Here is a 12649-nt window from a genome sequence, read left to right as displayed (position 1 = left end):
TGCAGATAGACCTTTGGTGAAGGAGTCTAAGGAAGATAGACAATATAGTAAGATTATTTTTATGGTAACATCATAATTAATAAAAAATGCACATTTGATAGCTCTTTCTAAACCTCATGTCATTCATTTAATTACTTCATTTGTCCCTAAGATATTTCAGTGATCTGGGAAGGAATGATAATACTTTGCCCATTTTATTGATCTTTGATTTTTGACACTAATACAATGAACACCAGGCCCATGAAATGTCTACAACACTACTTTTTTTTTTACATTGCTACATATTTTACTTTAATTATTTTATTCTAATTACAGCATAAGTAAGATTATAACTTGAGCAAAAAATAAACTCACTTTTTATTACTTGGGATTTGGGGGGCATAATAAGGTATGCTCAAGAATCATTCCTGATGGGGCTCAGGAGTCCACAAGATTTCTGGGGAATTAAACCTAGGTCAGCCTGATACCAGACCTGTACTTAACCTCTGCACATCTCTCTGGTTTAATATTGTACTTTTTTTTTTTTTTTTTTTTTTTTTTTTTAGAGCTTTTCAAGAAGTGCTCTGGAAACCTCATTTTCAGCCAACTGAACCTGATGAGAACTTTCCTGGTGGTGGAGACAAAGGAGCCAACTCAATATCTGAGAGATTGTTTCTAGATTTCAGATTTGTATCCAGGCTCATGTTTTTTTAAAGCTAATTTTATCACTTCTTAGCTATCTCAGTGACCCTAAATATATCATAATCTTAAAAACAAAGTAGGGACTGAAACATTAGTACAGCAGGTAGAAATTTGCCTAACAATGGTCAACTGGGGTTCAACCCCAAGCACCACAGTAGAGATGTGGTACCACTTCATTATTACATGGTACCCCAAACCTCAACAGTAGTGATCTTTGAGCACCACAGGGGTATTGTCTCCAATAAAACCAAACCAAACCAAATCAAAACAAAACAAAAGTAAACCCAAACAGATTATGCAGGATAAACCCAATTGCATAGGGTTTGGATTCCAAAGTGGTCCTAAAGTTAAAGAACTCGATCAAAAGAAAATGGAACTTCTCAGCAGAAGGACTCCATCAGGAGTTCCATCTCATACCCTGAAACATTAAGTTTAATTGTTCAAAATACATTGACTTCAGATCTCTTGTATATTCTTTTCTATTCAACTTCTGAGTAGAAGTTAATGAACAGGACAGTCTTGGTTCTATTCCTTTCAGAACAAAATTCTACTTGTGTGAATCATGGGAACCCCCCCCCCCAATAAAAAGTGATATGCAGTAAAAATATTGTAAACTACTGCAGCTAAAAGGAAAAAAGAGGTAGAATATACTTTGATTTTTTGTGTGTATTTGAGAGAGAGAGAGAGAGGGAAGGTGTGTGTGTGTGTGTGTGTGTGTGTTTGGGAGAGAGTATTGTCTAAGTGTGTGTATGAGAAGGGGGAAAGAGGGAGAAGGAAAATGCCTGCCATGGAGGCAGGCAGCAGGAAGGATGTGTTGTGTAAACTGTGTATATTGGTGGAAGGAAATAGGCACTGGTGTATAGAGATTGGTGTTGGACATTTTTAAGACTGAAACTCATATAACAGTATGAATATATGTTTTAACAGTATGAATTATTTTAAAATTATGTTATTACAGAAAACTTATGAGAAGTGGGACAAAAGAGGATAATATTACTCAGCTAATCAGGGAAGGTCTCTCAGAGGAGGTAACATAGGAGCATGGACTGGAATGGTACATGGAAACCAAAACAGTAAAATTCCTGAGCCAATGCTGATTAACAAAAGTTAAGTTTATTAGGTAGAGATCAGACTTGCTTCAGAGAGAAGAATATAAGGAAATGTGAAGTGGAAAAAAATTAGCCATTTCTTCATAAAAAAAAGTTAATTACAAGTCTTGGTATTAATCATTTTATCACTTTAGTTTCTGTGCTTCATATTTTGACCACTGGCGTAAGGCTAAAAGGAGAAACAAGAGCCCTTCAATAGGTGAAGGTCATTTGAGGATTAAGTAGATCAAACATTATTTCAAATAGCCACACAGTACTAGAGGCCTAAACTGCTCTGTAATCCAAAGAGGTCAGAGGAGTAAGACTTTGATGAAAAAGGATGCTTTTTATCAATAAGAAACCCAGGTGAGAGCTTGGATGACTCTAAAATTGGGGCTACTTTAAAAGGGTCCTGGATGGGCTGTATTCATTCTTAGAAAGTTGTTGAAGGTTCTTAGGAGTCTACTCAACTAGCATCTCTGTTTATGTTCTTGTAACTGCTTCCACCCTCTTGACCACTCAAAGCAAACATATGGTGGGAGCATGGCAAACATGAGAAGGTGGCATAAATCTTGACTAAAACTAGGTTACTGCACCTTCCATTGTGAAGATGAGGCTCTGAAGAAAAGCTAGAGAGGCTTGTGAAGTGGACACTTGTGTATTCAAGACACAAATAATTTCTGAAACTAGAATTCCGGATGCCATCTCTAGAAGACACATCAAGGGACAAGACAGCAGATTGATTATTTACTTTAGCATGCAAGCATAATAAAGAAGCAAAACCGAGAGAGAAAGAGAGAGAGAGAGAGAGAGAGAGAGAGAGAGAGAGAGAGAGAGAGAGAGAGAGAGAGAAATCAAAGGTAGAAGGGTAAGATACAGAAGCAGAGATAGTGCCTGCCATTATGGAAGCCAAATGAGAACTTTGAGAAGTAGAAGGTAGTTGTGACTGGGAAGAGCCTTTGTATGAGGCAGATGAATTATTTGGTACTCAGAGAGAAGGCATGGAAGAAGTGACCTATTGAAGTGATGGAATCTAGAGACCATTGAAATCCATGAGCCTACATCACAGGTGAAAGAACATACCATCAACCTCCCATGGAGAGAAGAACTTTCTTGATTCAGTCACTGTATTCCTGGCATGACCAGGTACTGATGTAGAATTTATTATATTCTTAGCTTTGCTTTCTGCTGCATCTTAAAGCTGATCTTTGTAAACCTCTGGAGAAAAGCACAGCAATGAGCAAGATACAAGTGTATGAAATTTGAGCCTCTAGTGTTTTTCTGTTACAGTGGTAAAGAAATCTGATGGGGAGTAGGTGATTTCAATTCTGCTTAAGCAACCAGTATTTGCTGAGAATTTACCATATGCTTAATAAGGAGCCAGGTGCTGTGGGAGACGACACTAAATGAAATTTCTCTTTCCTACAGGAGGAAAACAGCTTCATGGTAGAAACCAAACCAATGCACAAGTAATGAACAGACGGAAACAAAAGCTACAAAGCACTTTTCACAACTAATGACAAAGTGTGGAGTTATCTGTGTGGATAGAGTTAGAAGTAGAATTTAATGTGCACTCTTCTTTTTTTCAGATGGGGATGTTTTGTAACATTTCCACACTTGATGTGAATTAGTACTGAAATCAGAAGGAAAAGAGCAATAGTTTCTATTAAAAATAGCGCTTTTTAGAAGAACTTAATAATAACACGAAGAAAAAAAAAACCGGTTAGCACTGGGCTAAATCCCAGGAAAGTTTCTTCCAAACAACTTGTCAATATGAGAATTTTTTAACCTCTCTAAACCCTTCAGACAAGATGGGACAACAGCAGGTGATTTCTTTTGAGAACAAAAACCCAAAACAAACAACCCCACAAACAAAACAAACAACCAGTCAAGTCTATAGGAATAAAATGTCTTCAAACACGATAAGTTTATTTGAAAGCAGAATTTCCATTAGGCTATACATAAATATATATTTGGGGATATCACTTTTATGTGGTATTTAGAATAACTACGTGAAAAAAATACAATAGTATAAATGGGAGTTGCCTCAAACACCCTTGACCCCAGAGTATAGTGAGGAGAAGAAAAAAAAAAAACTGAGGGGCCAGAGTGTTAGCACAGTGGTAGGGCATTTGCCTTGCATGCGGCTGACCCAGGACAGGCACAAGTTTGATCCCCAGAATCCCATGTAGTCCCCTGAGCCAGGGTGCAGAGTGCTCTGTGATCAGGATCACAGAGAGAACTGTATCTGAACTATAATTTGTGCCTAGGTAGTTTGTAATTTTTCTCTTGCCCTTAAAAACATAGTTTGCTGTTATATATGAAAGCATTTCCATAAATTTAGTATCTCTGCCTGTTGTCCCACCTTTACCTTCCAGGTAGGGGCGTTGTGGAGAACTTAATAAATAGTCTGGGAACAAGGTGCTTAAGGTCTTTTGGTAGAGTTTACTAGCTGACTCCAGGTGCTTTTTGGAGCTGGTAGTAGGCTGACAAAGGACTCTTGCACCCAACCTTCTTTCCCTTTGCCCTCCTTTCTGTGTGGATTATTTGCGGCGGATACATATTACCAAGATCTCCCCCGATCAAGGGGATAGGGGAATGAGAATCCATTTCTCATTCTAGGAGCTCTTTGAGGATACACCGATAACTAATCAAGATGTAAACGCGACCCAACAATTTGCTACCAGTGATTGAATGATATTTTATCAGACACAGTCTAGCCAAATTTCCCCGCAAGAGATAAAGAACAAGAGTTCCCAAGGGCTGACCATGGGCATAAAAACAAGTCACAGGTGTAATGGCAAATAACTCTTCCTTCCTTTTCTCACTCCTCCTTTCCTCTCTCTCTCCCTCCCTCCCTCCTTCCTTTCCTTCCTTACTTTATTCATTTCTTTTTTCTTCCTTCCTCTCTCCTTCCTTCCCTTTCTCCCTCCCTCTTCCCCTCCTTCTTTCCTCCCTCCCTTACTTTCTTCATCTCTCCCTCCCTTTCTCCCTTCCTTTCTTCCCCTTTCCTTCCCTTCCCTCCCCTCTCTTTCCCTCCCGTACCTTCCCTTCTCTTCCACTTCCCTTCCCTCCCCTCCCCTCTCTTCCCCTCCCTTCTCTTTTCTTCCACTTCCCTTCCCTCTTTTCCCCACCCTTCCCTCCCCTCCCTTTTCCTCCCTTCCCTTCCACTACACTTCCCTCCCCTCCCTTCCCTCCCATCCCTTCCTCTCCCTTCCCTTCCCTTCCACTTCCCTTCCTCTCCCTTCCTTCCCCTTCCCCTTCCTTCCTCTCCCCTTTCTCTCCCTTCCACTTCCCTTTCTCTCCCCTTTCTCTCCCTTCCCTTCCCTTCTACCTTCCTTCCCTCTGCTTCCCTCCCCTCCCCTCTTTTCCCCTCCTTTCCCTTCCCTTCCCTTTATTTCTGCTCCCTCCCCTCCTTCTCCTTCCGGGTCTCTTCCCTTCCCTTCTTCCCTTCCCTTCCCTTCCCCTCCCTTATTCCCTTCTCTTCTTCCCTTCCCTTCTTCCCTTCTCTTCTTTCCTTCCCTTCCCTTCCCTTTTTTTCTGATTTTAGGGACATACATTCCTGGCAGTACTTCGGGTACCATATGGAATGCTAGGGATCAAAAACTTGGTTGCCACCTCCAGTCCAAGCATCTTACTATACTATCTCTCCCACTCTTGAAAAAAAAAAAAACCACTTATTTATTTATTTATATATTTATTTATATATTTATATATTTATTTATTTATTTATAACAATATTTATTGATACAAATGCTACCAACTCTAAGTAAAAGAGAAGCAAAATCTCTTAAAATGATAATTAGCATAACAAAACACCTGTTAGGTTTTTTTGTGTGTGCATATTTTCCATTCTTCTTAGGCTGTACAAATGTTGCTTCCTCAGAGAAGCCCTCTTTCACTCTTGGGTTTGGGTACTTTATTATGTGTTTTAATAGCATCTGGCACTCTTTTACTAGTGCAGCTACTACTGTTATAATTAGTAATATTTTGGATAATTAATTGTTTATTATCTGTATCTCATTCTAGGATGAAGGCCAGTCCCATGATGGCAGTGTTCTGCCTTGTATGACATAGATAGACACAAGGACAGTTGGAGCCTCATTATTTCTTAATTGTATGAAAGTACCTACTCATTAAAATATAACCGTAACCCCCTAAAAAGTACTCAACACTTTTGTGGCTATTTGTAAGCATGTATATGATGGTGGAAAATTGGTTTATAGACACATAATCCAAACTGAAAATAAACAAGGTGGCAAAACTTTTCAGTTTCTTAATTCTCACTGATCTATTCTGTGTCACATATTCCACATTTTTATGATTTTGCTTGAGGATTTTGCTGCTAAGATGGCTGCTAAGTGGAATTAATTACAATCTATTGCTTCAAAGTGCAAAAAATCTAAGATGTGCCTTATAAAGACATAATATGTATTGGTGAAATTGCATTTGGGCAAGAGATATAGTGTGCTATTAGTACTGTGTTCAGTACTAATGAATAACTTTAATATTTTTGTTAGTTTGCTCTAATTGGGAATCAGGTGCACCTGGTGATGTGCAAAACTATTCCAGACTATATTCTTTTTTTTTTTTTAAATATGGAACGCTTCACGAATTTGCGTGTCATCCTTGCGCAGGGGCCATGCTAATCTTCTCTGTATCGTTCCAATTTTAGTATATGTGCTGCCGAAGCGAGCACCCAGACTATATTCTTAAGAGTGATCCTTGGCAGTGCCCAAAGGCCCATATGGGTGACAGTGACTCTAACCAGGGTCATAACCAGAGTTGCTACATAAAAGGGATGATGTGTCCTACTACCTCTATAGTACAAAACATATATTAAATAATGTGCCTTTAAACAAAACCAAGCATTTAATAAAATTTTGGGTTGATCAATAGATAAAATGTGGCCAGAAACTTAGAGAACCTATACCTGATTTTTTTCCTTTGAGAAAATAGCTTCAGATTTTGTTGATTCATGTTTTTAGTAACTTTTGCAAAAACTGAGACACAAATGTATGTATGTGTATCCTATGTGTTGGGGTTGTACTAAAAATCTCCAGAAGATTCCTGAAACACAGGTAGTACCAAACCATCTGATTTTCTTCATGAATACAAATATGTCAGAAGCCTTAATCTCTGAATTGAGCATAGTAAAAATTAACAACAATAACCATATAAAATGATAAATATGCAGAGATAGTATAGCAGGTAAGTGTTTGCCTTACATGCAGCAAACCAAGTTCAATCCATGCACACATATAGTCTCCTGAGCAAGTAAGATATGACTCCAAAATCAAAACAAAATACAACAATAATAATGATTTTATGTGAACATACGTTAAGATTATACAACATATAAAAGCTATGAGAAAGTGGTCTCTATCTTATTTAACATCAGTTTCTGGAATGCAATTGTCTATACCTAACAAACCAGGCCACGCAAAATTCAGCTAAGAAGATACTATTGTATATTCACATCTAAGATCATTGTGTACAGCATATATGTCTCTAATACTTATTAATATTTTTATTTGGCCTTTGGGCCACACCCAGTGACACTCCTGTCAATATAATCTCAGAAATCACTCCTGGCTTGGGGGACATATGGGATCGAACCCAGTTCTTTCCTGGGTCAACCACATGCAAGGTCTTACCACTCTGCTATCACTCCTGCCCCACTTCTTAATCAGTTTTGAGTGATACATTTTAGCTTAGAAAGATCTGGATACATAGGATAATATATATTATATAAAAAATCATATATATAAATTTTGTTTGTTTTTTCTTTTTCTTTTTTTGTTTTTTTTTTGGGGGGGGGTCACACCCTGTGATGCTCAGGGGTTACTCCTGGATATGCACTCAGAAATCACATCTGGCTTGGGAGACCATATGGGATGCCAGGGGATTGAACCGGTGTCCATCCTAGGTTAGTATGTGCAAGGCAAATGCCTTACCACCTGTGCCACCGCTCCAGCCACATATATATAAACTCTTATGCTAAACAGTGCCAGGGTGGGATGAGTATTAGTATTTGCATTAATGTCTAAGCAAATGTACTCAGTCTAAAGAGTTCTTCACTGTAATGACACTTTATACAGACACACACATTTGCATGATTTTGGACTTTCCTAGCTGAGAGTAAAATCCTGACAAAAACATCAACATCAAGACAGAGATGAGAATAGATAAACAAGTACTTACATATGGCACAAGGATTTTTACTTTAAGCATTTTACATTGTTAAAATTTAATCTATTTATATGAGCACACTAAGAAATGCTAGATTACTTCAAAATATATGTATCTTCAGAAGATTACTCCAAAGTATATGTATTCCCATACCAAAATAATTTGTTATGTAGCACTGCCATAAAGCATTTTGTAAGGTGAAATAAACATGGGCAGAAGATTAAAAGTTGTAAATATATTATATAAAAATATTGTCAATCCATCCATTTTGCTTATCTAAGATTCTCTGGATTCTCAAGTCTGTATGGCAAGCAGCAACATAAAATTAAACTTATTTGACATCTCAGATTTTCAGGACAATAACTATTAATCTTCTGTCTCCTTGTCTCTTGAAAAACAGATATTTCTTAGGAAAGCTTCTAATTAGAATTGATGAGGATAGAAATAAAAAACAATAAGTGATTCTGTGGAAATTATGAGAGTAATTCTAACAATTACAGTATTAATAATTCAGTGCTGGCTGAAAAATAAATAATTGGAGTGATTTATATAGACCAAAGTTGGCATATGTTGTACCACAGGTGGATGCCAGGTCACCAAGAAAAGCCTTCATAGCTTTCCAGAAGTGTTGAGTCAAAAAAGGTCACTTGTAGTAAAAGATCTTTTGGATTAATCTTTTAAATCAATGCATGAATTAAAGACAATTTACATATAAATAGACTAATACACTGGCATTGAAATTAAATGAATTTTTAAAAGATTTAAGTAACTGCAGAAAAAGGTCAGTTAGGTATTAAGTATACATAATGTGATTTCTGAAAACTGCTTGTCTTATTGGTTTATTAATCTCTTGCATTCATTTACTGAATCATTCTAAAAACCAAGTGCATAATTAGCAAGATTCTAAAGACAGGACCCCAAAATAAGGAAAGTATATTTCACAAATTGCTATCTAGAAGGGCAAGTCTAAAGTCTGTACATGAAAATAGTCAAAGTTAAGCTTTGCCACGTATTTACATACCTTAGATTGAAATATATCACAACATATTTTATTTTTTTTTTTTTTTTTTTTTTTTTTTTTATAATTTTTTATTATGAATTATGAGAACAAAAGATGCAAAGAAAGAGGATAAGGTAAAGTTACAGTGGAAGGACAATCACCCATAACATAATTATCAGAAGAAGTCCCCTTGCTGATATCTTAACTTTGAATTTTCACCAAAGAAAGTTAAGATAAATAAAACAGAATCCATGTGCAATTACTTTTTCCCTCAAGTCCCCAGATTGTAGCACATTATAATATTTCTTAACAGCACACAAGGCAATCTAAAGCCATCAAACTTACGTAACTCCTTAAACATTAGAGGCATAGTATTTTTTACATTTCCATGTACATGCATATTAGCTTAAGTTAACCTCAAATTTTAAGTGGGTGTGTTTTAAGGATTAGAGTCAAAGGAGCACAGTAAAAACGGTGTTAGAGTGGCAATTGTTGTTTGCATAGGCCCTCCAAAATATGAGAGGCATGGAAAGGAATAGCCTTGGCCTAAATACAAAGAGATCCTACCCCTGAAGTTTCCTGGCATAAGACCAGCTCTAGGCCTCAGGAAAGTTATCGTTCGCTCCAAGACATTGTCCGTAGCGCCAACACACTTATCACACAGTCTCTGTTGTTGGTCTCATGTTTCTGTATTAAAGATTCTGGAATCTGCATGTCCTACATTGAAGTCATGATGTGGAGTGCCTTTTCGTTTCACCTCACCATGAAAGGGGAATGCAGGAAGCCCTGTCCTGTAAGCAGGTTGTTGTTGTTAAGTCTTCTCAGTGTTAAGGGAAGTCTCTTTTGAGCAGGACGATGTCTGAGCAGTGGTAGGGTCTTCCGTGGTAGAGGATTGCTTCCAGGTGATGTTATAGACAAACCTCACCATAAAGGGGCAATACAGCAAGCCCTGTCCAGTAAACAGGTCATTGTTCTTGTTGTCTTCTCAGTGTTAAGGGATGTCTCTTTTGAGTAGATCGATGTCAGAGCAGCTGTAGGGTCGTCCCTGGTACAGGAATGCCTCCAGGTGATGTTATATACAACCTTGGATGTTTTGTAAATGTCTTCTGTAGATCAAGGGGTAAATGGAGAATGCCCATTCTTCTGAGGCCTGTGCCAGGTCTTTATGTCAATGTTCAGGGTGTAAGGTCTCATTGCACTACAAGATTTGTGAGTTCCCATTTCTATTAGATAAGAACTTATTGGTATGTATAGTATTTTCCTATGTTAGTGTGCCTACGCAAACAAGATATAAAGCCACGTGGTGCTATCAGATATATGGGGGAATAAGAACATTTCCAACAAGACCCATGACTTGGTTCAAACATAAGTATTAAACTGAGGGATTCTTTCACACCAAATTCCATATTGAGCAGTTCATAAAGAGAAGATAAAAAACATGGGGGGGGGATCATCACTGTATAAGAAAGTATTTAGCAAAAGTTATAGCCGTCAAAGAAAACACCCATAAAATGTTGAAAAGATATGTGTCCTTTTTATGCCTTTTAAAATAGTTGGGTGGGTGTTAACTCTAGGGCACCACTTTGGTCTGTGAATTAGGACTCAACAGTACTTAAGTTAGAAAGGGTAAAAAAGGAGTAATGATGATAGGAGTTAAAGAAGTTAAAGAGAAATATGAACTTATGAAGGGGTATGCAAAAGGGCAGAGTACAAAATGGACATTCTGCATACATAAAAACATAATTCAATGATAGTGAGTACTATTAATGTTTCTTGTGAGAGTACTATTAATGTTTCTTGTAAGCGCGGGGGCGATAGCCCCCGCGCGATTTTGAAAATATAGACTGGACAGAGATTACCAGTGCCAGCCAAGCCTCCTCCTGCTAGACTCCCGGCTCCCAGGAAGGAGAGATCCTTCAAGAAGCTGGGAGAACAGAAGTTCAGAGCCCCACCCAGACCCTCCCTAAGGAGCCGCATGGATAGTGGGGGAAGGCCTAGGGTACCTTCAAACTCCACCAAGGGACCCAACTCACCGGCTTGCCCAGGGGTATGGCCCGGGGAAGCCCTGGAGATCTGGAGCAAGGCGGCAGAGGGGTGCTGGGGTTACCCAAATCCCGCTCCCCCCCCCCTAGGCCTGGCCAAGCAGGCCTCCGGCATGGCGTGGGCCTGCCAAGCCTCCTCCTGCTAGACTCCCGGCTCCCAGGAAGGAGAGATCCTTCAAGAAGCTGGGAGAACAGAAGTTCAGAGCCCCACCCAGACCCTCCCTAAGGAGCCGCATGGATAGTGGGGGAAGGCCTAGGGTACCTTCAAACTCCACCAAGGGACCCAACTCACCGGCTTGCCCAGGGGTATGGCCCGGGGAAGCCCTGGAGATCTGGAGCAAGGCGGCAGAGGGGTGCTGGGGTTACCCAAATCCCGCTCCCCCCCCCTAGGCCTGGCCAAGCAGGCCTCCGGCATGGCGTGGGCCTGCCAAGCCTCCTCCTGCTAGACTCCCGGCTCCCAGGAAGGAGAGATCCTTCAAGAAGCTGGGAGAACAGAAGTTCAGAGCCCCACCCAGACCCTCCCTAAGGAGCCGCATGGATAGTGGGGGAAGGCCTAGGGTACCTTCAAACTCCACCAAGGGACCCAACTCACCGGCTTGCCCAGGGGTATGGCCCGGGGAAGCCCTGGAGATCTGGAGCAAGGCGGCAGAGGGGTGCTGGGGTTACCCAAATCCCGCTCCCCCCCCTAGGCCTGGCCAAGCAGGCCTCCGGCATGGCGTGGGCCTGCCAAGCCTCCTCCTGCTAGACTCCCGGCTCCCAGGAAGGAGAGATCCTTCAAGAAGCTGGGAGAACAGAAGTTCAGAGCCCCACCCAGACCCTCCCTAAGGAGCCGCATGGATAGTGGGGGAAGGCCTAGGGTACCTTCAAACTCCACCAAGGGACCCAACTCACCGGCTTGCCCAGGGGTGTGGCCCGGGGAAGCCCTGGAGATCTGGAGCAAGGCGGCAGAGGGGTGCTGGGGTTACCCAAATCCCGCACCCCCCCCTAGGCCTGGCCAAGCAGGCCTCCGGCATGGCGTGGGCCTGCCAAGCCTCCTCCTGCTAGACTCCCGGCTCCCAGGAAGGAGAGATCCTTCAAGAAGCTGGGAGAACAGAAGTTCAGAGCCCCACCCAGACCCTCCCTAAGGAGCCGCATGGATAGTGGGGGAAGGCCTAGGGTACCTTCAAACTCCACCAAGGGACCCAACTCACCGGCTTGCCCAGGGGTATGGCCCGGGGAAGCCCTGGAGATCTGGAGCAAGGCGGCAGAGGGGTGCTGGGGTTATCCAAATCCCGCTCCCCCCCCTAGGCCTGGCCAAGCAGGCCTCCGGCATGGCGTGGGCCTGCCAAGCCTCCTCCTGCTAGACTCCCGGCTCCCAGGAAGGAGAGATCCTTCAAGAAGCTGGGAGAACAGAAGTTCAGAGCCCCACCCAGACCCTCCCTAAGGAGCCGCATGGATAGTGGGGGAAGGCCTAGGGTACCTTCAAACTCCACCAAGGGACCCAACTCACCGGCTTGCCCAGGGGTATGGCCCGGGGAAGCCCTGGAGATCTGGAGCAAGGCGGCAGAGGGGTGCTGGGGTTACCCAAATCCCGCTCCCCCCCCTAGGCCTGGCCAAGCAGGCCTCCGGCATGGCGTGGGCCTGCCAAGCCTCCTCCTGCTAGACTC

At 41.4% G+C, this 12649-nt stretch overlaps 1 non-coding gene across 1 annotated transcript; it reads right to left on the bottom strand.

Annotated features, from left to right (window-relative positions):
- Positions 1 to 6361: 6361 nt before the first annotated feature.
- Positions 6362 to 6468, bottom strand: LOC126015022 (U6 spliceosomal RNA). Its single transcript, XR_007497930.1, has one exon. It is a non-coding gene; the product is annotated as a U6 spliceosomal RNA (small nuclear RNA).
- Between the last annotated feature and the right edge of the window lie 6181 nt (positions 6469 to 12649).

Source organism: Suncus etruscus, chromosome 7 (assembly GCF_024139225.1).
Source record: "Suncus etruscus isolate mSunEtr1 chromosome 7, mSunEtr1.pri.cur, whole genome shotgun sequence".
NCBI lineage: Eukaryota > Metazoa > Chordata > Mammalia > Eulipotyphla > Soricidae > Suncus > Suncus etruscus.
This window is presented reverse-complemented; position numbering and strand designations above follow the sequence as displayed.